The 26,932-nt window shown below is 35.9% G+C and overlaps 1 long non-coding RNA gene across 1 annotated transcript; it reads left to right on the forward strand.

The window, feature by feature from the left end:
• The first annotated feature begins 16,605 nt into the window (after positions 1-16,605).
• LOC138900955 (uncharacterized) lies at positions 16,606-17,403 on the forward strand. Its single transcript, XR_011412346.1, has 3 exons — positions 16,606-16,736; positions 16,821-16,863; positions 17,233-17,403. It is a non-coding gene; the product is annotated as an uncharacterized lncRNA (long non-coding RNA).
• The last annotated feature ends 9,529 nt before the right edge of the window (positions 17,404-26,932 follow it).

Consider the following 26,932-nt stretch of genomic DNA (forward strand, 5'->3'; position numbering starts at 1 on the left):
TTTGAAAAAGAATTTTAATATTCTCCACCTTATTCTTTCCTTGAGGTTAATAACCGTCTGTTGAACAGAAATGCAACTCCAGCAAAAGACTCTTCTTTTGATGATTTAAAAATTAAAGTTGAAAACCTGAAACGAGAGATCAAATCTCTTAAACAAAATCAAATGATTTGTGATCATAGGATTACTCAGATTGAGAAAATCAATTCTCCAGCTGAGAAATCTAATGATAAAAACAAAGGTATTTTTGAAAATGATATTGAAGAAAAACCTATTAGTTTTAATCCTAAACATGATATGTTTTTAGGAATGATGCAAATTATTACTGCTTATAAATGGTATATCAAATGTACCATTCTCATTGATAATAGTTTCTCAATTACAAACATTGCCATGATTGATAGTGGAGCAGATGTTAGCTGCATTCAAGAAGGTTTAGTACCTACGAAATATTTTCAAAAAATTACTCATATGGTTAGATCTGCATCCGGACATGCTTTAGATATAAAGTATAAACTTCCTAATACGGGTATTTGTCAGAATAAAGTCTGTATTCCTCACTTCTTTTTCTTGGTAAAAAACCAGTTATACCCTCCAATTATACTTGGAACACCGTTTATTAACGCCGTTTATCCTTTTACTAGCATAGACTCGAAAGGTTTTACTGCTACTTATAAGGATAAAGAGATAAGTTATACTTTTGTTACAGATCCAGTAACTAGAGATATTAATGCTTTAATTGATATGAAGCAAAAACATGTTGATTCTTTACAATTAGAAATGTTTAGTATGAATATATTTGATACTTTAAATTCTACTAAAGTACAAGAAAAAATCAAATTGATTTCTGAGCAGATTGCTATTGATATTTGTGCCGAACATCCTAGTGCTTTTTGGAATCGAAAAAAGTATATTGTCACTCTTCCATATAAAGATAATTTCACTGAGGATGATATTCCTACAAAATCTCGACCTTGTCAGATGAATGCAGAATTGGTAGAATTTTGCAAAAAAGAGATTGATAGTTTGCTATCAAAGGGTTTGATAAAACTCTCAAAATCTCCTTGGTCTTGTACAACTTTTTATGTTAATAACACAGCTGAAAAGGAACGTGGTGTTCCTAGATTAGTCATTAATTATAAGCCCTTGAATAAATATTTGAAATGGGTTAGATATCCTATTCCTAATAAAAGAGATTTATTGTCTAGATTATATGACGCCAATATATTTTCAAAATTTGATTTAAAATCTGGTTATTGGCAAATTCAAATATTTAAAGAGCATACTTATAGAACTGCTTTTAATGTTCCATTTGGGCAATATGAATGGAATGTTATGCCTTTTGGTTTGAAAAATGCCCCTTCAGAATTCCAAAAAATTATGAATGATATTTTCAACCCTTATCTAGACTTCGTCATTGTATATATCGACGACATTTTGGTATTTTCCAAAACACTTGAAATGCATATTAAGCATTTAGATATTTTCAAAAGTATTATTATACAAAATGGTTTGGTAATCTCAAAACATAAAATGAATTTATTTCAAACTAACATTCGATTCCTAGGACATTGTATTTGTCAGGGAAAGATTACTCCTATTCAACGATCGATTGATTTTGTCTCAAAATTTTCCGATGTTATTACTGATAGAACTCAGTTACAAAGATTTTTGGGAAGTTTAAATTATATTTCACCTTTTTATAAAGATCTGTCACGTGATTTAACCCCCTTATATGATAGGCTAAAAAAGAATTATAAAAACCCTTGGACTGATAGTCACACTACTTTGGTAAAATATATTAAGCAACGTGTTAAATCTTTACCTTGCTTAACCCTTGCTAATCCTGCATGGCAAAAGATTATAGAGATTGATGCGTCTAATATTGGTTACGGAGGGATTTTGAAACAGATAAGTCCCAATGATAAACATGAATATCTGATTAGATTTTACTCTGGTAAATGGTCTGAAGCCCAGAGAAAATACGCTACTGTGGCACATGAAATGTTAACCATCGTAAAATGTGTTTTAAAATTTCAGGACGACTTATACAATCAAAGGTTTTTGATAAAAACCGATGCACAATCTGTTAAATATATGTTTAATAAAGATTTTAAACATGATGCCTCGAAAATGATATTTGCAAGATGGCAGGCTCAATTAGCCCCTTTTGATTTTGAAATACAATATAAAAAGAGAATTGATAATTCTCTGCCAGATTTCTTATCTCGTGAATATTTATAGGATGGAACCTCCCTGGGGTAGGGGAAGATCATCCCCACAATCCAAAGGAAGGTCATCACCTTCAGGATCGTCATACGGATCCTCATCAAACTCCCCAGTTATACAAATAGGAAGAAGGAGTTTAGTCAATGAGAGGATATCTCTCAGAGAAGAATCATCGATTGGACCATCCATCCACCTGGAAGATATTCCAGAAGATAGCCCGTTATACGCACATTTGCAGGCATATTTGACTGCTCAGAAAGATACTTCTGTTAAGCAAAGTAATACTTTTGCTTCCATTACTAAAGATGACAATGATGATATCAAGTCATACGAAAAAGTACCAAAAAGAGAAATGATATTTCTCATATAAAATTCTAACATTCAGAGAAAGGAAGAACCATGGAAGATATTCCAAAGGTATTTGATAAATGGGTTATATTATCCGGGTGAGTCATACAAAACCCGTTTCTACTATGAAACGATACTAACCAGTACTGGCAGTGCAGATTTTTAGCACTTTTTTGGATATAGCACAGACGAGAACGTTTATAACTTCTCGAAGATTATAATTAAACAGATCATATCTGTTGAAGACTGGGGTATATCCACAATGAAAGAAAGGCAGATAAGCCTTAACAAAAATAAAATGAATTTTACCTATTGGGATTATATCCAAGCTTTTGATAAAGTTTTATACTACAATAATGATAGACACAAACATACTTGGTTTATAAAAGTATGTGCAAAGATATTTGCAGTAACTGTTCCTAATTGGTTTCTAAACTGGTGGTCATACCACGGTCCAACAATAAAGATTTTACCAGATTCATTCCTCATGTTATACAAAGAATGGATAAAAATTTCTCCTTTTATTAACGATTTATATCACGCAGATCATATCTGCTACCCAGAAAAAATTAACCAAATATATTTTTTTCTGGAATTTTCTATCCCTTGGATACACAAATGGAATCCAGAAGTTGGATTCACTGAAGAACAAGTCCCCTGCTTATACAGGACTTTTTACAACAATTTTTGGGACAAATTAATGAAGAAGGATCCCAAAACAAAGACCTTATATGGTCAAGAGCTCTTGGATTCAATCGAGATAAAGATCCAAGAATATTCCAGCAAACCTCAGAAAGAGGTAATTGATGACAGTTCGGTAAGGCATATTGCCAGAAGAATCTCCTTTCAAGAGGGAGATAAAACAGAAATGATTAACAGTTACTTGGAAGAAGTTAAAAGAAATTTACTGTCTTCCATTAATCAATATGAAAAGTCAGATACGTCAATGCAAAGTGAAACAAGCAACGATGATATTGCTGAAGATTCTCAGCCCATTGAAGCAGAAAGAATATTATCTGAAGATGACTTACATGATACAGAAGAATTCATCCGCAAAATGAAAAAAGCAGAAAAAAACCAGCACAGTGAAACTCAGCTGGACCCCACTCAAACAGTGAAGCCGCTGGACCCACAACACAGTGAAGCTGCCGGACCCACTCAAACAGTAGATACACTGTTCATCAATAGTAAATACACTGTTCCAACAGTAGAAACACTGTTACAGGGACCCACGGGGACCCACCTTTACTGTTCATAGATTCCTTTTCTTTTCTATTTATAGAATTCATTCGTTCATTTTTTAGAGGCAGAACTCGAGACTCTCTCTCTCTAGAATTCTCTCTCTCTCTCTCTCTCTAAATTGTAAGTAAAGAGTTAGTTTATAGTTTGCTCATTGTAACAGAAGAACAAGTAAATAAAAGTTTTCAGTTCTTCATCTTCAGGGCCTTGCTTCTTGGCCACAAGGTACATATTTCTGTCTTTCTTAGTTATCTTTTCGTCTAGTCTCTCCTCTCTGGCCGTGACGATATCCGGCTAAGAGACTTCATATCTATGTTGAGTATCTAATTTCTCTCCTATATACACCACGAAAACGACGGCATCTATTAAAATATAAATAAGTTTTATATATAGAGTTTTGACTTGGTGTCAAGATGGTTGGTACAGTCTGATATAACACTGCTCTTATTGGCTTTGCCTTAGTGGCTCCGTCTAGCCAGCCATGAAACTCAGCCCGATAAAGGAGTTAAAAGGGCATCTTCTTTCACGGTTAGAACTGCTAGACACATGGGCTCAATAAAAGTATGTATTATATTATGACAGACCCTTTGCTTGAGTAAAGGTTTTTAACCTTCCATACAGTCATTAAACTATATATAAAATTCAAGTATATTTAAATTCTTATCCTTAATGATTGTGCGGATTACCGCCAGTCTTTAAATATAAGCGTACTGAATTAGCTAGATTAAGAATTCTCAAATAAATTAAGATAGAAATCTTTAACTGGTGGAAACCTTCCAGGCATATAAAAGCCAGACGATAGGTGTAAAACAAGTCCAGTTCCCGGTCAAACGGGTAATTTCTGTTTTAGTTTAATTGAGAAGGCATGGCGGATTACCGCCCGCCACTTGATCCTGTTAAAATGGATATATATGTATATCGAATATAGCTTATATATCTTAAGTTGTATATATAGTATATACTATACTATAATATAATATATATATGCATCTTACTATATATATTATATATATCTTAAGATGTATACTATCGAATATGACTTATATACTATGTATATATAGTATAGTGTATGTATATATAAGATGTATATATAGTATAGTGTGTGTGTGTATATATATATATATATATCTTAAGAAGTATATATAGTATATCTTAAGATGTATACTATAGAATATGACTTATATACTATATATATATAGTATAGTATGTGTGTGCGTGTGTGTGTGTATATATATATATATATATATATATATCTTTAGATATATATATAGTATATAAATCGAATATAGCTTATATATCTTAAGATGTATATATAGTATAGTATAGTATATATATATATATAAACTTATATATATATATATGTATATATACTATAGTATATCGAATATACTATGTATATATAGTATAGTGTGTATATAACTATATAACTATATATATATATATATATCTATATATATCTTAAAATGTATATATACACTATAATATACTATATATATATACTATAATATATATACATAGTTTATAAGTCATATTCGATAGTATACATCTTAAGATATACTATATATACATCTTACTATATATATATATATAGCTTATATATCTTAAGATGTATATTTATCTTAAGATGCATATATATCTTAAGATCTACTATATTATACTATATATATATAGTATATCTTAAGATGTATATATAGTATATTTTAAGATGTATACTATGTATATATAATATAGTATATATATATATATTTTAAGATGTATATATAGTATATAAATCGAATATAGCTTATATATCTTTATTACAATTTTTTCTCTAACTTCTATAAAAAAAAATTAAAAATAGAAAGTTTCTGTTGGGCCCGTTTGGGCTCGTTTAGGCCCGGGGACCGGCCCACTTAACCCGGGCCTGTTAGTTCGTGGTCCCGGTCCCGAGCCGGTTCCAGCAATAAGCCCGCGAAGCCCAGGACCGTTTACGACAGGATCGCATAGGACCGACCCACTTAGGACCGGCCCACTTAGGACCGGGCCCGCAAAGCCCACTTAGGACCGGGCCCGACCCACTTGCCACCCCTAACTCATAACAATATAATAAAAGTGGTACAAGAAAATAACTCGGAGATAAGATGCTTAACTTGTTCACAGTTACGAAAAATAGGCATGCTTTTCAAGTATAACAGTAAATCCCAAATCTTTTGCCGAAACACCAAAAATATATGAGTAAGTTTGAAAACTGTGATTTTTCCCAAAAACCTTTCAACAATAAATAAGATCTTTCATTTTCAGATAGCACAAGGAAAATACATCTCTATGCCTACATAGCATTATACAGGTGAAATCATGAATGTCACCAAAATCGGGTAGTATAAGGAAATGCATCTGTATGCATGTATCTCAAGTACGCATGTCAAATGCAGTGCATCTCAGTGATGAACTCATGTACTCACACTCTCTGAGTACTCAATCTCACTGTCTCACACTTTCCACTCATCACGCTCAATCACTCTGTCACGACCCAAAATCCATTAAGGTCGTGATGGCGCCGGACACCACTGTTAGACAAGCTAATAATAAATACAAAATTGAGTTCTCATTTTTTTTTATTTCTTTTGAAATCATATTTTCCTTTAATATACACAGTAAATAATGGGGGATTTACAGAGTAAATAATAATACTTTTTACAAATTCAATAAAGAAATACCCGAAATCCTCCCAAAACTTGGTGTCACAAGTGCATGAGCATTTACTAGGGAGTTAAAATAAAATAAAATATCTGTCCGGAATATAAATTAGACAGAAAAAATGTAAATAACCCTGAATGAGACTCTGTTGGCTGCAGATCGTAATTTAGAATGCAACTCACCTAAGTTCCCGCATTTTAACCACACCTCTGCTCCCACAAGACCGCTATACATATCTGTACCTGCACAATAAAAATGTGCAGCAAGTGTAGCATGAGTACTAAAGCAACGTGTACCCAGTAAGTATCAAGCCTAATCTCGAAAAAGTAGTGACGAGAGGTCGACTTTGATACTCACTAAGGGTCAATAATATTATAATAGAATATTTTTAATCGAGATGATTTATAAGAGTAACAATAATTTCCTTAACAAGCAAAGATAATTAATTCTTTCAATTTCAATAATTTCCAATTTATCAATTAGCTTCATAGGCTACAATAAAATATGAAAGTATCGTGTAATTATTATTATTATTAGGCACGATTTCTGCCGAGGTTGTACGACCCGATCCAGCGTGTCGTGTACACTGCCGATGGACGTACAACGCGATCTATAGATGCATCTATACTGCCGAGGGGTTCGGCCCGCTCCATAAGAAAGGAGGACATTTTCTTATGAACCTCCGGAATGAGAAGTTATTAATATTAACACATAGAATGTTCAATCTTTATTAACAATTCAATAATTTACACAAAAATTCGAGTATATGAAGTTTCGATCTTTTACTATTTCCTCAAACAATTTACAATATAATTCTAGTAATTTAAACAATTGAAAGAGGCAATTATCACAAGTAATTCATGATTTGAGTTCTAAACTACCCGGACTTTAGCAATATTAGTAGTTACGCACGGACTCTCATTATTTTGTGCGTACGTAGCCCCCACAATTAGCAACACTTATTAATTTGAATCACCTATGGGGTAAATTACCTCTTACAAGTTTAGACAAGAGACTTACCTTGTCTCAAAGCCCACTTCCCGATCAAAATGTCGCGAAAAATCTCAATTCGGTGCCGACAAATCCGAAACTATCCAAAAGTTATATAAAATAATTAATACATGCTCAATAATTTGAAATTAGACTATTGAATAAATTACCCTATCCAAAATGGTAAAATTTCTAAAATTCACCCTGGGCCCACGTGCCCGGATTCCAAAACGTTTCGGAGGAAATCGTTACCCATAACCTCAAGAACTCAAATATACCATTTCCATCCAATTCCATAGCCATTTTCGTGGTTAAAATCCAAAAATACCAATTTCTAGGTTTTTTTTTAAAACCCCAAATTTTTACAAATTTTCATGAATTTTCACGCCTAAATTCGTATATAAACCAAGTATTTAACTTGCAATAGGTAGGAATCACTTACCTTGACATTGATGATGAAGATGGAGCTCCAAAATCGCTCCTAGGTCGGCTCCCATGAAGGAAGCCAAACCCATATTTTCAAACTTATACACTGCCCACGCGACCCTTCTTCACATTCGCGAGACCCCCATCGCGTTCACGATGAACAAAATTCTCAAAAGCCATTTTCAAACTCTCCTCAGATAGCCTCTAGTATAATGGTCATAACTTTTTGTACAAAACTCCAAATCATAAATGGTTTGACTTTCTGGAAACTAGACATCAAGGTCTATCACTTTCATATGTTGATCATCTTCAATTCATTGTAAATTGTGAAATATAAGCTTTCAAAGTCAGCCCTGTGCAGTAGAGATTTTCAAACTCTTCTCGGATAGTTTGTAGTGTATCCACTATAACGTTTTGTACACAACTCTAAATGACAAATGATTTACCTTTCTGAAAACTAGACACCAAGGTCTACAACCTTCATTTATGGATCATTTCCAGATTCAATATAGATTGAGAGATATAAGCTTCTGAAGTCAGACAACGGACAACAAAAATTCCTTCTTCGCGAACGCAAAGAACAAAGTCCCAGCAGCAAAATCCTTCTTCGCGAACGCGAGAGGCTCCTCGCGAATGCCAAGAACAACACCAGAACCAACAACTAGCAGCATCAAAACACCCAAACTTGGTCCGGAACCACCCCGAATCACACCCGAGGCCCTCGAGACCCCGTCCAATCGTACCAACCAATCCCAATATATAACACGAACATGCTCGAGACCTCAAATCACATCAAACAACATCAAAACCACGAATCGCACCCCAATTCAAGCTTTATGAGATTTAGAATTTCAAACTTCTACATTCGACGCCTAAACCTACCAAATCAAATTCGATTGACCTCGAATTTTGCACACAAGTCATAATTAACATTACGAACCTACTCCAACTTCTGGAATTAGAATCTGACCCCGATATCAAAAAGTCCACTCCCGGTCAAACTTCTTAAAAACCTTTAAATTTTTAACTTTCGCCAAATGACCCCGAAATTACCTACAGACCTCCAAATTAACATCCGGACGTGCTACTAAGACCAGAATCACCATACAGATCTTTTCCTAGACTCGAAATCCCTAACGAACATTGATAACATTGAAATGCACTTCAATCCAAATTTATGAAATTCTTCCAAAATGCCAACTTTCCACAATAGGCGTTGAAACACTCCTGGGTCATCCAAAACCCAATCCGATCATATACCCAAGTTCAAATTCATCATACGAACCTATTGGGACCGTCGAATCCCGATTCTGAGGTCGTTTACTAAAAATGTTGATCGAAGTCAAACTCACCCTTTTTAAAGCCAACTAAGGAACCAAGTGCTCCGATTTCAACCCGAACACTTCCAAATCTCGAATCAACCATACCCGCAAGTCATAAATTAGTAAAAGCACATGTGATGAGTCATATTTAGTGGAATGGGGTTCTAACAGTCAAAACGACTGGTTGGATCGTTACACACTCGACACACTCAGTCACTCAGTACTGTACATGGAAGATCTAGCCCAAACATAATAACTGCTAGCAACTGTGCCCATTGTGGATATGCAGACTCTGAGGGGCCGATCCAGCCCGAGCGCTATAATAAGACAAATCGTGGCATGAATCAATATAGCCTGATCCGCACGGATAACTCACGTGCCATAGTATCAATATCTGGATCCGCATGGACAACTCACGTGCTGCACGAAAAACTCAAGTGCTATAGTATCAATATCTGGATCCGCACGGATAACTCACATACTGCATGGATAACTCACGTGTTGTACGGACAATTCACGTGCTATAGTATCAATATCTGTATCCGCACAGACATCTCACGTGCTATAGTATCAATATCCTTATAATATGGCCCTCGACATCACTCGACCATCAATCTCTCCAGTCTCTCGGGCTCACAATGTCATAAAACATTAGCCCAAAATGATGATGTGATGTATCAATAAATGGTAACAGAGACTAAGATATGATATGCAAAGAAATGCATATGACCGAGTACGTAATTGCAATGTAAACAAATAACTCAATAACAGAAATAACCTTAGTGGACCCCAACAAGATAAACATATAGTATAGACATGATTTCTAGTATAAATTACAGCTCGAGTGCTCTAACACATAGAGTTCAGTAAAAATGTTCAGATAAGATAGCTACACAGTTCCATGGAATCGACTAAATCATAATTCACACGGGGCACGCCAGGCATCACTTTGCATGCACGTCACCTCGACATCAATCACATAACACATAATTTGGGGTTTCATACCCTCAACACCAAGTTTGGAAGTGTTACTTACCCTAAACAAGCCAAATCCAATACCGAGCAAGCCAAACGATGCTTCGAAAATCCCATCTCGCGCGTACCGACTTTCGAACGGCTCGAAACTAGACAAAAGTAACTCAAATACATCAAATAATGCCTAAGGAAACAATTCCAAATGATAAAGGTTGAATCTTTAATCAAAATCCCAAAGTCAACCAAAAAGTCAAATTTAGGCCCGCACCTCGGAATCCGACAAAACCTACAAAATCCAAGAACCCATTCGATTACGAGTCCAACTATACTAGTTTCACTCAAATCCGACTCTGTTCAGAACTCAAAAATTCACTCTATAAAACTTTAGAGAAAATCCCCCAATTCTCTCTTGAAATCCTCAATTAAATGCCAAAAATGAAGATAGATTCATGAAATAAAATTGAAACCGAGTAGAGAACACTTACCCCAATCTATGTGATAAACATCGCTTCAAAAATCGCTAAATCCCGAGGTCCCCAACTCAAAATATGGATAAATGGTTCAAAGGTCCGAAATTGGACATTAAATCCACTGTCTAGGCTTCTTTCTTCGCGATGAGCAAATTCTTCAACAGCGATTTCCAAACTCTTCCCAGACAGCCTCTAGTATAATAGTTATAACATTTGTACAAACTCCAAATGACAAATAGTTTGATTTTTTGAAAACTAGACATCAAGGGCTACAACTGTTATTGTTGGATCATCTCCAAATTCTTTATAGATTGCAAGATATAAGCTTCCAAAGTCAGCCGTGTGCAGTAGAAATTTCTCCTATGCGATCGCCAAAAGGCTTTCGCGATCACGATTCACAAGGCCCCAAACAGCAGTTTGCTCTTCGCTAACATGACCAAATGTTCGCGATCGCAATGCATATCCCTGTAGCCAAAATTCAGCAACTAAAAAATGGTCTAAATATGGATGAAACCACCCTGAAACTCACTCTTGCCCTCGGGGCTCCACGCCAAAAATCCACACAAGTTTAGAAACATCATACAAACTTGCTCGCGCGATCAAATAACCAAAATAATACCCTAAACCATGAATCGGATATCAACACGCATGAAATTTGAAGGGAGAACTCAAGAACTTCTAGAATTACAACCAAGCATCTGAATGCTATCAAACCAACTCCGAACGACCCCGAATTTTGCAGGCAAGTTCCAAATTATAATGCAGACCTACTCGATGTTTCAAATATCACTTAACAACATCAAAATCATAAGTCGCACCTCAAATCGACTTAATGAAGTTAATGGACTTTCAAAATTCAAAACTAACGGCGAAAAATCCTAAAAATCTCGGATTGATGTCAAATTTGGCACACAAGTCATAAATGACATAACAAATCTACTAAAATTCCGAAATTAAAATCCGACCCCGATATCAATAAAGTCAAACCTCGATCAAACCTATGAACATTTCCAAACCTTCAAATTTCCAACTTTCGCCAATTAGTGCCGAAACCTTCTAGAATTATCCAAATGCAAATTCGGACATACACCCGAGTCCAAAATCACCATCCGGACCTAAGGGAATCATCAAAACTCCGATCCCGGATCGAATACTAAAACGTCAAATTTGGTCAACTCTTCCAACTTAAAGCTTCAACTATAAAATTCATTCTTCCAAACTAATTCCGAAAATAGCTTAAACCCAATGCCAACGATTCACACACGTCATAATACATCATATGAAGCTACTCAAGACATCAAATAGTTGAACAGAATGCAAATGCTCAAAACGACCGGTCGAGTCGTTACAAATAATTTTGCGACATAAATAAAATAGATTTTACAGGGGCAGAGTTACAATTGGTAAAGGGTGGTTAGTTGAACACCCTTCGTCGAAAAAAAATTATACTATGGTATATAGGGGCAAAGCTACATTCACTTAATTAGGGTGGTCAACTAACCACCCTTCGTTGAAAAATTATATCATATATATAGGTAAAATATTAGGTTTTAGAGATATATAACATATATTGAACACCCTTTGGAGAAATTCCTGGCTTCACTACTGAATTGGTATATAAGTCAAATACTACTTTTTTTCGTACAATATACTAAATCTTGAACCACCTTAAACACCACTGGATTTTGGACTCATAAGAGTACATAAAGTTATTTGATTATTCTTTTCAATTTTATTACATGAAAAGTAGTAACAACAAAGTGGAAGCAGGTTAATTTATTGTCTCAGAAATGGCATTTGATGATTTCCCTTAGCATAAATAGGTGCATATGCAAGCCATTCCCTTTAAATATCCTTTCCACAAACAATACCCTCCAAAAATATAGCCCTGTTATAAAATAAAAACTGTAAAGTAAAGACAAGTATAGAGAGAAACTGATATATTATTCAAACTTCAAACTTATGTACATAATGAACTGAAAACTCCTCTATTTATAGAAGAAAGGAAGCTGTTGCGTAAGCTACTACTGCAAGCTGCTGTGTAAGCTGCTAGTGCAAGGTGTTGTGTAAGCTGCTGGTGCAAGGTGCTGTGTAAGCTGCTACTGCAAGCTGCTGTGTAAGCTGCTTGTAAGCTGTTAATGTACCAGATATAGATAATCTTCTATCGGGGGTTATGTTTATCCATGACGGAGTACCAAAATGATAAGCTTTTTCAGGAGGCTTATTTCCAATAGAGTACTAAATAGATAAACATATTGACGGCGGAGTCTCATATGGATAAACTTCTTCAGGAAGCATATTTACAACGGAGTAAATGAACATCCATAATATAATATATTTATAACACTCCCCCTTGGATGTTCATTAAAAGATAATGTACCTCATTAAAATCTTACTAGGAAAAACCCCGTGGGAAACAAATCCTAGTGAAGGAAAAAGAGTACACATATTTAGTAATACGCATTGCTAGCAGCCTTATTAAAAACCTTATAAGGAAAACCCTGTGGGAAAAACCTTAGTAAGGAAAAAGATATATTGCGTATTTTACTCCCCCTCATGAAAACCTTATTTCAAATATTTGAGTCTCCGCATTCCAATCTTGTATACCATCTTCTCAAAAGTTGAAGTGGGCAAAGATTTAGTGAATAAATCTGCCGGATTGTCACTTGAACGGATTTATTGCACATCAATGTCACCATTTTTCTGAAGATCGTGTGTGTAGAATAATTTTGGTGAAATGTGCTTCGTTCTATCTCCTTTTATAAATCCTCCCTTTAATTGGGCTATGCATGCAACATTGTCTTCATATAAAATTGTGGATCTTTTATCACATTCCAAACCACATTTTTCTTGAATAAAATGAATCACTGATCTCAACCATATGCATTCCCTACCTTTGTTAGCATAAATCAAACCCATATCAAGAGTTCCCTTTAAATATCGCAAAATATTCTTAATCTCATTCCAATGTCTCTTTGTAGGAGAAGAGCTATATTTTGCTAGTAAATTAACAAAAAATGCTATGTCAGGTCTTGTAGCATTAGCAAGATACATAAGTGCACCAATTGTACTGAGATATGGTGTTTCAGGACCAAGGAGTTCCTCTTCCTCTTCTGGAGGTCGAAATGGGTCCTTATTCACTTTAAGTGATCGAACAACCATTGGTGTACTCAATGTGTTCGCTTCGTCCATGTAAAAGCATTTTAAAACCCTTCCTGTATAGGCAGATTGATGGATAAAGATCCCATCTACTAAATGTTCAATTTGCAGACCAAGACAAAGTTTTGTCTTTCCAAGATCTTTCATCTCAAATTCTTTCTTAAGATATTCAATTGCTTTTTGAAGCTCTTCTGGAGTTCCAACAAGATTTATGTCATCAACATAAACAGCAAGTATAACAAATTCGGATGCCATTTTCTTTATAAAAATACATGGACAAATAACATAATTTATGTAACCTTCTTTCAACAAATATTCACTGAGGCGATTATACCACATGCGCCCAGATTGCTTTAAACCGTACAAAGATCTTTGTAATCTGATTGAGTACATTTCCCGAGATTTTGAATATGCTTCAGGCATTTTAAATCCTTTAGGGATTTTCATGTAAATCTCATTATCAAGTGACCCATACAGATAAGCTGTAACCACATCCATCAAATGTATTTCAAGACTTTCACGTAAGGTTAAACTGATGAGATATCGAAATGTTATGGCATCCATAACGGGTGAATATATTTCTTCATAATCGACTCCAGGTCGTTATGAGAATCCTTGTGTGACAAGGCGAGCCTTGTACCTTTCAACTTCATTTTTGTCATTCCTTTTTCGCATAAAAACCCATTTATTACCAACTGGTTTTATACCAGCAGGTGTTTGGACTACTGGTCCAAAGACCTCTCTTTTAGCAAGTGCGTTCAATTCTGATTGAATTGCCCCTTGCCATTTTGGCCAATCAGATCTTTGTCGACATTCTTCGACAGATCGGGGTTCAAAATCCTCACTATCTTGCATAATGTTAAGTGCAACATTATAAACAAAAATATTATCTACCACTATTTCAGATCGATTTAAATTAATCCCATCACCAGTAGAACTTATTAAAAGTTCCTTGCTCACTTGAGTCTCGGGTTCAGTGATTTATTCAGGAAATCAGAACTAATCAGATCTTGGGTCTCTTCAGGAGATCCCTTCATAGTATCGTTATCATTTGTCGATTTTCTTTATCGAGGATTTCGATCCTTAGAACCCAAAGGCCTACCACGCTTCAGGCGTGCTTTAGGTTCACTAGCTCTCAAGCTAGTAGATGGTCCTGCTGGGACATCAATTCGGATATGCACATTCTCTGCAGGGATATGTGACTTAGTTATCCTATTCAAATCAGTAAATGCGTCTAGCATTTGATTTGCTATATTTTGTAAATGGATGATCTTCTGGACCTCCTGATTATATGTAGGGGTACGTAGATCAAAATGAGATAACGATGAAACTTTCCACATAATTTGATTTCCTTTATCTCTCCCCCTAATTGTGGAAAATTTGTTTCATCAAACCGACAATCTGCAAATCGAGCAGTAAATAAATCTCCCGTCAATGGTTCAAGATAGCGAATAATAGAGGGTGATTCAAACCCGACATATATTCCTAACCTTCTCTGTGGGCCCATCTTACTGCGCTGTGGTGGTGCTACTGGCACATATACAACACATCCAAAAATTCGTAGATGGGCAATATTCTGGTTCATGACCAAAAATTAATTGTGATGGAGAATATTTATTATAATGTGTCGGTGTGAGACGGATAAGTGATGATGCATGCAAGATAGCATGGCTCCAAACAGTAGTGGGCAATTTTGTTTTCATAAGTAGTAGTCTTGCTATCAATTCCAGGCATTTAATAAATGACTATACAAGGCCATTTTGAGTATGAACATAAGCTATAAGATGTTCAACTTTTATCCCAACTGATAGACAATAATCATCAAAAGCTTGAGATGGGAATTCTCCAGCATTATCAAGGCGAATAGCCTTTATAGGATAATCTGGGAATTGTGCCCTTAATCGAATTATTTGGGCTAATAGCTTTGCAAACGCCAGGTTGCGAGATGATAGTAGGCACACATGAGACCATCTTGAAGATGCATCTATTAGGACCATAAAATATCTAAACAACCCACTTGGTGGATGAATAGGTCCATATATATCCCCATGTATACGTTCTAAAAAGGCAGGGGATTCAATGCCAACCTTCATTGGTGATGGTCTAGTGATCATTTTGCCTTGATAACAAGCATCACAAGAAAATTCATTATTTGTAAGAATCTTCAGGTTCTTTAATGGATGCCCACTCGAATTTTCAATAATTCGTCTCATCATTATTGATCCAGGAAGGCCCAAACGGCCATGCCAAAGCACAAATATATTTGAATTAGTAAACTTCCGGTTTACGATAGAGTGTGCTTCAACTGTACTAATTTTTGAATAGTATAAGCCAAAAGATAAAGTTGGTAACTTTTCTACAATGCACTTCTGGCCAAAAACATTCTTTGTAATACAAAGATATTCCATATTCATTTCATCAGTCGTCTCAACACCCATTTCGGCGGATATTTATAAAACTCAACAAGTTTCTTCGGGACTTGGAGGAGAATAATATATTGTCTATTATAAGTTTTATTCCCTTAGACAGAAATATAATGGCTATTCTAGAGCCTTTAATCAAACTTATATTACCAGAAATTGTTGAAACATTTGCTTTTTTCCTTATGCAAATAAGAAAAGTATTTCTGATCCTTGAATATGGCATGAGTTGTTCCACTATCAATTATACAAATATCTTCATGATTGGTCTTTGATCCAAATATAATTTGAGGATTATCCATATTCTTCAAAATGACATAAATAAAATATGTTATAGTAAAAATTATTATGAAAGCATAACTTTTATTTATGTACAACAATTACATAACCATACTATCTATTACAAACAACCAAAATTAAAATATTTACATTTCTACAGATTCACCACCGATCATATGACTTGTTTCTCCTTCTGGGAGTGCAAAGTAATCAGCTACATCCAAATGCATGAAGTCTAAATTATCTTAAGAAATAAAATTTGCTTCAACATTTTTCTCTGCCTTCTTCAGGGAGGCTTGATAAAGCTCAACCAGGTGCTTTGGCGTACGACAGGTACGTGACCAATGCCCTTTTCCTCCACATCTATAGCATGCATTTTTTTGGCTTTGCTGCTTGCACGGCTTCATGCTTTTGTTCCTTCCTTTTCCACTGCTAGTGGTGATGAGGGTTCTTTGATGCATTATTATTACCACGATTAGAGTTTCTTCCCTGACCACGGCCATGACCACGACTGGGGCCACGTCCTCTTCCACGCTTAGCTTGATGGAATTTCGTCTCATTCGCTTCAGGAAATGGACAAGAACTAATAGGTTGGTTTTCATGGTTTTTCATTAATATCCTATTATGTTGCTCGGCTACAAGAAGATGTGAGATAAGTTCAGAATACTTTTTGAATCCCATCTCTCGATATTGCTGCTGTAGGAGCATATTCGAGGCATGAAAAGTGGTGAAAGTTTTCTTCAACATATCATGATCAGTAATATTATCACCACATAGTTTCAATTGGGAAATAATTTTGAACATAGCAGAATTATACTCACTGATAGATTTAAAATCTTGTTGCTTTAGATGAGTCCAATCATAACGTGCCTGTGGAAGAACGACCATCTTCAGGTGGTCATATCGATCTTTCAAATTATTCCACAGTATGATTGGATCTTTAACAGTAAGATATTCCATTTTCAGGCCCTCATCAAGGTGATGGCGTAGGAATATCATTGCTTTGGCACGATCTTGGTTTGATGCTTGATTTTTGTCCTTGATGGTGTCTGCCAGACCCATCGCATCAAGATGAATTTCAGCATCAAGCACCCAAGACATGTAGCTTTTGCCCGATATATCCAGGGCTACAAATTCAAGTTTAGAAAGATTTGACATTATATAGAAAAAAAAAATTCGTACCTCTGATACTTTCAAAGTATTTGCTTGAGATGGCAGAGTCTCGTGCTGATAACGTGTTATAAAATAAAAACTGTAAAGTAAAGACAAGTATAGAGAGAAACTGATATATTATTCAAACTTCAAACTTCTGTACATAATGAACTGAAAACTCCTCTATTTATAGAAGAAAGGAAGCTGTTGCGTAAGCTGCTACTGCAAGCTACTGTGTAAGCTACTACTGCAAGCTGCTACTGCAAGCTGCTATTGTACCAGATATAGATAATCTTCTATCAGGGGTTATGTTTATCCATAACGGAGTACCAAAATGATAAGCTTCTTCAAGAGACTTATTTCCAATAGAGTACTAAATAGATAAACATATTTACGGCGGAGTCTCATATGGATAAACTTTTTCAGGAAACTTATTTATAACGGAGTAAATGAACATCCATAATATAATATATTTATAACATGCCTCATTTTTGCAAGTTTGATCGCAACTATCCCAACTTAAACATGGCCCCTTATATGTTGAACTCCACTTTTCGTAAAATCCAGGATTACCCTCCACAACTTCAGTATCTGCATTAAAAAAAATTAAATAAACAAGGATCAAATAAGAAAGAAAAAAAAACTGAATAGCATTATTATGATATTCATGAAGTGAAGGTTTAAGAAAATTGAAACCAAAATTATTGCTTTCATTTTTTTAATTTTTGTTTTCTGCACTAACCGTATGTATATTGAGATAGCATCTGGTTAAGTTCACGTACTACAATAAATATAATTTTTCATAACGTGATATCTAGCAGGGTATCAAGAAAAATATGTATTGACCTATTATAACTTATTAAATTACTCTAATTATATTATCGATATTTAAATCTAAATCCTTTTTTTTTTTTACTCACCATTTGAAGCAATGAGGAGTAAGCTAAAAAGAATTACGAGAAACCTAGAGTAGCAAACATAAAATTCAGCCATTTTTTTAACCTTTCTTCCTTCTATCAAAATAACGTGGAGCTAGTTATAGAATGGGGTTTCAACTTAGGACTAACAGATATTTATAGGGAGAATAAATTTGGGTGGTTAATAAATGCATAGATAGAATTAAATTTAATTGAAGAAGCAACAATCTTGGTATCCTCAAAACTACCGTACGTAAAGACAAAAAAGCTACACTTAGATAATTAAGAGATCAATTTCGTATTTTTCGTTTAACTTTTTCTTAATTACTGGACCTTTCTTTGTGTTAGTATTCACTATTCAAGGGCGAGAACATGAGTCTTATGTCAATGATAAAGTTTCCAAAGTGACCTATAAGTTAAGTGTTTGAGCCGTAGAAATAATCACTAATGCTTACACTAGGGTAAGTTGTCTATATCACACTTTTAGGGGTGACGGTCCTTCCCTGGACCATATATTAATACGAGATACTTTGTGCACCAGATTGTCCTTTTTTGATATTCAGGGGCAAAGCTAGACTTCTTGTTAATGGTTCTCGATAGTTTTTACCAAAATTTTATATTTCTGTGAAATATCATACACTTAATGTATAAATATTTTATCCAAAATCTAGTTCTAGAACTCATACATTCAAAATTCTAAATCCGTCTCTATTAGTATTGGTTGTTATACTCCAGCAATCTTTGCCTCGATCCGTTTTTGTAAGTGTCAATTCTAACAAACGAAAAACTCCAATCATAACTTAAACGAAAAAACATGCACAATTTCAGCTCCTCTATTATAGATTATAATTATCAAAAACAGAAAACTACAAAAAATAGAACAAGGATGAAAACAGCTCAATTTTTATTTTTTGAAGATACCAAGAAAATTAGTGGTTATTTGTGATGACCCGATAGGTCAACTTTAAATTTAGCAATCAATTCTGTGCTCCGAGACCCCGAATAGCAGCATTCAGCATTGCTCGACTTGCGTGCGCAGTTCGTATATTTTTCCGGAAAACTTTTATCTGAAAATTGATAAAAATATGAAATAGTGCTTTAAAACTCATTTAAGTTGACTTTGGTCAACGTTTTAAGCAATCAGACCCGAATCAGTATTTTGACGATCCCTGTGGGTCTGTATCGTGATTTGGGACTTGGGCGTACGTCCGAAATCAAATTCGAAAGTCCCTAACTTGAATTATCGCTATTTGACCAAAACTAGAAACTTAAAGGTTAAAGATTTCTAAAGTTTGACCGTAGATTTGACTTTGTCGATATCGGACTCGGATTGAGATTCCAAGAGTTGGAATAGCTCAGTTATGTCATTTGGAACTTACCTGCAAAATTTGAGGTGATTCCGTATTGAATTGACACGTTTCGATGCGAGTTATAGAATTGAAAATTTCATAAACTCTTAAGTCCAAATAGAGTTGTGATTTGTAATTTCGACGTTGTTTGACGTAATTTGAGACCTCGAGTAGGTCCGCGTTATGTTACGGGGATGGTTGGTATTATTGGACGGGGTCCCGAGTAGCTCGGGTGAGTTTCGGACCATTTCTAGACCATTTTAATTCCTGATTTTTGGCTATAGCAGTGTGCATCGCGAGAAATTTCTACTGCACAGTGCTGACTTTGAAAACTTTATCTCACAATCTATAAGAAATTTGGAGATGATCAAAATATGAAAATTGTAGCTCTTTGAATGTAGTTTCGAGAAAGGTAAATCATTAATCATTTAGATATCTGTACAGAAAGTTATGATCGATTTACAAAAGGATTGTACTGCAAATATTTGCTAGGAAATAATGTGACAAGTCGCATTTTACACATGTGACTTGCCTGGACAGAATGTATAAGTTGGGAGTCCGACATTTTTGTTCATTTTTATTGTTTCAGACTTAGTTTTGGGCGATTTCAGAGGAAATTTTCACGAGTTTGAGTAGGGTAAATATTCTTTATCCAGAATTAGTTATATTTCTTGATTTCATACTTATTTACATCAGTAATTAGTGAATTAGATGGAAGAAAATGGAGTTTGTTTTTGCAAAATCATCCAAAAATAAAAAATGAAGATTTGAAAGGCGATCCGATGTCGGAATTCGATAATTTTTGTATGGTTGAACTCGTATCGGAACGGGTGTTGGGATTCCATGAATTTTTGTCGTGTTCTGAAAAATGGGCCCACATTGACTTTTGGTTGACTTTTCCGAAAATGACTTAAATTAAGTCTCTTTCGAATTGTGAATAATTTCTAAAGCTCCAATTGAATTGTTGATAAATAAATTGTTAGGTTTGATTAGTTTTGAGACTAATTCGAAAGGAAAATCTGTGGTCGAGTGATCACTTGAATTATGAAGCAAGGTAAGTGTCGTGGTTAACCTTGACTTGAGGTATTAGAACCCTTGAACTATGTGTTATGTGAATTTCATGTGTAGCGACGTATAAACGAGGTGGCGAGTGTCTATACGTCGTCAAGTTGCTTATTTCTATGTTTTTATGTATTTTTACCAATTGCCTTATTTCATGAATAATTGTTATATTTATTGATTCTCTTATTTTCATTGCCTACTATTATGTCTTGATTTCATGCCTTAATTGCTACATGCTTACCTCACTTTTGTGTCATAATTGCTACTTGACATTTAGCATTTTATATATTAAATTGCCTATCTCCTCCCTGATTCTTCATTTATTTATTACACGTCCCTATTTGTTTCCTAGATAATCTATAATTGTTGTAAACCTTGTTGCCTAATAGTTTCATATTAATTGTGGCATTTATTGAAGTAGTCTTACGTATAAGTATTGTTAATTTATATTGTTGGATCGGGTTGTACGCCGTAACAAAATTTATTTGAAAGATTATATTGTGGGATCGGGTTGCACGCCGCAACAGAATTAATTGAAAGTTTACATTATGGATTCGGGTTGCACGTCACAACAAGATTTTTTGAAAGTTTATATTGATGGATAGGGTTGCACGCCGCAATGGAATGATAAAAGAAATAATTGATTATGACTGCCGAATTGGCCTCGATTGTTGATATGACTTACATGTCTTACCTATATTCCTGTTATTATTATTATTCTTGTTGTTGTTGTTGTTGTTGTTGTTGTTGTTGTTGTTGTTGTTGTTGTTGTTGTTGTTGTTGTTGTTGTTGTTGTTGTTGTTGTTATTATTATTATTATTATTATTATTATTATTATTATTATTATTATTATTATTATTATTATTATTATTATTATTATTATTATTATTATTATTATTATTATTATTATTATTATTATTATTATTATTATTATTATTATTATTATTATTATTATTATTATTATTATTATTATTATTATTATTATTATTATTATATATTATTATTATTATTATTATTATTATTATTATTATTATTATTATTATTATTATTATTATTATTATTATTATTATTATTATTATTATTATTATTATTATTATTATTATTATTATTATTATTATTATTATTATTATTATTATTATTATTATTATTATTATTATTATTATTATTATTATTATTATTATTATTATTATTATTATTATTATTATTATTATTATTATTATTATTATTATTATTATTATTATTATTATTATTATTATTATTATTATTATTATTATTCCGTACAGGTTAATGTAAGTGACCTGCCTTAGCCTCGTCACTAATTCGTCGAGGTTAGGCTCGGCACTTACAGAGTACATGGGGTCAGTTGTACTCATACTACACTCTGTACTTCTTGTGCAGATACCGGAGTTGGTCCCAGCGACGTACTATAGACTTGCCCAGATTCAACTACTGAGAGCAAACTAGAGGTATAGCTACACGACGTTCTCAGCTCTGAAGTCCCCTTCTATTTTATCTTAGCCGTGTATTTTCTTTCAGACAACTTTATTTTCATTTAGGCCTTTGTTTGTATTTGTCACGACCCAAAATCAACCGTCGTGATGGCACCTATCGTGGAACTAGGCCAGCCTCAACTCAATAACCCAACACCAATAACAATAAGTTTGAAAATGTTAACAGAAGCATTTAACATTTAAGAAAAACTGTTTAAAACATATGTAAATCCCAAAGTGATTCAATCTAGTCCAAAACCAGGGTGTCACTGAGTACATGAGCGTCTAGATCATAAATACAGTCTACTACATTGTCTAGATATATAAACTAAAAGTACGACAAAGATAAAGAAGGAGAGTCAAGGCCCGCGAACGCTGTGCAACTACCTTGATAGTCTCCAAAACTCTAGAATCCTCAATCACCAACCGCTGCTACGACCGGTATCGCCTGGATCTGCACACGAGATACAGGGAGTAACGTGAGTACACCAACTCAGTAAGTAACAAGTCCAAACTTTAGACTGAAAGGTAGTGACAAAATCAACCTCAACAAGTATAACAGAAATAAATATACAGAAACGTAGGCATGCTTTCAAGTCAAATATACAGCTCAAACAGTAAAGAAAATACAGATCTAAACAGTGTAAGGTATACAACTCAACTATCTCTACATGCCAATGCACAGACTGTATGAAATGCACCATGTGCTCCACTCTCAAGTATCCAACCACTCGGTACTGTATATGGCCATCCGGCCTAGGGAAATCCATCCCGGAACATATACAACACTGAGTATAAGTCACCAGTACCGAGGAAAAAAGACAATCCAACCCTATGGAGAAATCCATCTCCAGGTATCAAGTACTTCGGACAAATCCATGTCCGGGGAAATCCATCCCTCAATAATATCGTCCGCGCTCACTAGGGATGTGTTACAGACTCCAGAGGGGCTACTACAGCCCAAGCGCTATCATAACCATCAATATAACCACTGTGGCATGCATCTCGATCCCATAACTGTCACTCATAACCAGGCACTCGGCCTCACTCAGTCATCAACCTCTCCAGTCTCACCACATACTCACAATGTCATGAAAATAACCTGGAACGATGATATGATGAATCAATAAATAATTGAGACAGGGATATGATTTAAAAAATAAATGCATGATCATGATTGAGTATGGAATAGTAAATGAAACTAGTGAGATGACAGCAAGAAACGACCGTTGAGGGTCCAACCAATACCGGCACATAGACTAAACATGATATCTAGCATGATTTACAGCTCAATTACTTTATCACATGTTGAAAGCATGGATATTAACAGAATAGAGTCACTAAACGGTGCCATGGAATCAACCAGGCCACAATTCTCATGGAACACTCCCGCACGCCCGTCACTTGGCATGTGTGTCACCTCAATACCAACACATAACACATAATTTGGGGTTTCGAACCCTCAGACCCAAGTTTGGAAGCGTTACTTACCTCAAACCAAGCACAATCCTACTCCGCGATGCCCTAGCCTCTCAAATCGGCCTCCAAATATCCCGAATCTATCCACAAGCAATACAATACGATCAATATAGGCTAAAGGAACCAATTCTACAATAAAAATTCCAAATTATAGCCAAAATCTGAAATCGGCTCAAACCCGCCCTCCCGGGACCACGTCTTGGAATCCAACAAAAATCACAGAACCCGAAAGCCCATTCACTCACGAGTCTAGTCATATAAAATTTACCAAAACCCGACATCAATTGCCCCTCCAAAACCCCAAAGTTCACTCTCCAATTCCCAAGCCCTAAATCCCCAAATATCCAATTCCAATCCCTAATTAAATGATGAACAAAGCCATAGATTTACGAAAATTAGAACAATACAGGTTAGAATCACTTACCCCAATGTCCTCCTTTAAAACCTTCGAAAAATAGCCTCTCTCCCGAGCTCCCCAAGTCCAAAATTAAAAATGGAATACAAAGCCTCGAGCTGGGGTTTTTCTGCCCAGTTAAAACCGCACCTGCGGTCTTAGTTCCGCACATGCGAAACCGTATCTGCGCACCGAGCTCCGCTTCTGCGGAAATTCATTAAAATCTAGATTTTGCTCCTACGATCACTTGATTGCATCTGCGGTCATCGCAGATGCGAGACCCAAGCCGCACCTGCGATCCATCTGCGCATATACGCCTCCCAAACCGCTTCTGCGACCACCGCAAATGCAGGATTTCCATCGCACCTGCGGTCTGAGCCCAGGTCTCCCGCAGCCGCACCTGCGGCTCTTCCTTCATTCCTGCGGCCTCGCACCTGCGGTTCCCACTTCGCCGGTGCGAAAACACCAGAACCAGCAGCTTCAACTACATTTCATCAACTCCAATTCTTTCGTTAATCACCCGGAATCATCCCGAGGCCCTCGGGACCTCGACCAAACATACCAACACGTCCCATAACATCATATGAACTTAGTTGAAACTTCGAATCACTCAAAACAATATCAAAATACCAAATTACCCTCGGATTCAAGCCTAAGAACTCCTAAACTTCCAAATCCCGCAAACAACGTCCAAACCTACCAAACCAAGTCCGAATGACCTCAAATTTTATACACACATCACAAATGACATTACAAACCTACTCCAATTTCCGAAAATCTATTCCGACCCCAATATCAAAATTTTCACTGCCGACCAAAATCGCCAAATTTCCAACTTTCGCCAATTCAAGCCAAATTCTCCTATGGATCTCCAAATCACATTCCGGATGTGCTCCTAAGTCCACAATCACCTAACGGAGCTAACAGAACCATAAAAATTCAAATCTGATATCGTTTACAAATAAGTCAACATCCGATTGACTTTTCTAACTTAAGTTTCTAATAAAGAGACTAAGTGTCTCAATTCACTCCGAAACCACTCCAGACCCAAACCAACTAACCCGACATATAATAATATAGATGAAGAACACAAAAAGAAGCAGAAATAGGGAAAATGGGGCTATAACTCTCGAAATGACTGGCCGGGTCATTACATCCTCCCCCTCTTAAACAAACGTTCGTCCTCAAATGGGTCTAGAAACATACCCGGAGTCTCTAATAGGTGTGGATATCTGCTCCGCATCTCCTGCTTCGTCTCCCAGGTGGCCTCCTCCATAGACTGACCTCTCCACTACACCTTCACTGAAGCTATATCCTTTGACCTCAACTTCCGAACCTGCCGCTTCAAAATGGACACCGATTCCACATCATAAGTCAAATCACTATCCAACTAAACCGTGCTGTAGTCCAAAACATGGGACGAATCACCAATATACTTCCGGAGCATAAAAACGTGAAACACTAGATGCACACTCGACAAGCTGGGTGGCAAGGCAAGCTTATAAGCCACCTCCCCTATTCTCTGAAGCACCTCAAAAGGCCCAATAAACTAGGGGATCAACTTGCCCTTCTTCCCAAACCTTATAACACCCTTCATGGGTGATACCTTCAGTAAAACCTTCTCTCCGACCATGAAAGACACATCACGGACCTTCCCGTCTGCATAACTCTTCTGCCTTGATTGCGCTGTGCGAAGCTGCTCCTGAATCGATTTCACCTTGTCTAATGCATCCTGGACCAAGTCTGTACCCAAGAGCCCAGCCTCACATGACTCAAACCATCCTACTGGAGATCTACACCTCCTTCCATATAAAGCCTCATACGGAGCCATCTGATTGATAACTGTTGTTATATGCAAACTTTGCGAGTGGCAAAATTTGGTCCCATGAACCCCCAAAATCGATGACGCAAGAACGTAACATGTCCTCCAATATCTGAATAGTGCACTCGGACTGTCCATCCATCCGAGGGTGAAAAACTGTGCTCAACTCAAATTGAGTACCCAACTCTCGCTGCACGGCCCTCCAAAACTGCGATGTAAACTGAGTGCCCCTATCTGAAATGATGGAAACTGGGACACCATGCAGGCGAACAATCTCTCGGATGTAAATCTCAACCAACCGCTCTGAAGAGTAAGTATTATCAATTGGAATGAAGTGCGCGGACTTGGTCAGCCAACTTCCTCGAAGTCCGTGGGAGCCCAACTACGAAGTCCATGGTAATCTACTCCCACTTATACTTTGGGATCTCTAACCTCTGAAGCAAGACACCCGGTTTCTGATGTTCATACTTAACATGCTGACAGTTGAGACACCGAGCCACAAACCTTACTATATCCTTCTTCATCCGCCTCCACCAATAGTGCTGTGTCAAATCCTGGTACATCTTCGCGGTACCTGGATAGATGGAATACCGCGATCTATGGGCCTCCTCAAGCATCAACTCCCGGAGCCCATCTACATTAGGCACAAATATCTGGCCCTGCATTCTCAACACACCGTCATCACCAATAGTCACATCCCTAGCATCACCTCGCTGAACCCTATCCTGGAGAACGAG

The sequence above is a fragment of the Nicotiana tomentosiformis genome, chromosome 11, assembly GCF_000390325.3.
Source record: "Nicotiana tomentosiformis chromosome 11, ASM39032v3, whole genome shotgun sequence".
NCBI classification, from domain to species: domain Eukaryota; kingdom Viridiplantae; phylum Streptophyta; class Magnoliopsida; order Solanales; family Solanaceae; genus Nicotiana; species Nicotiana tomentosiformis.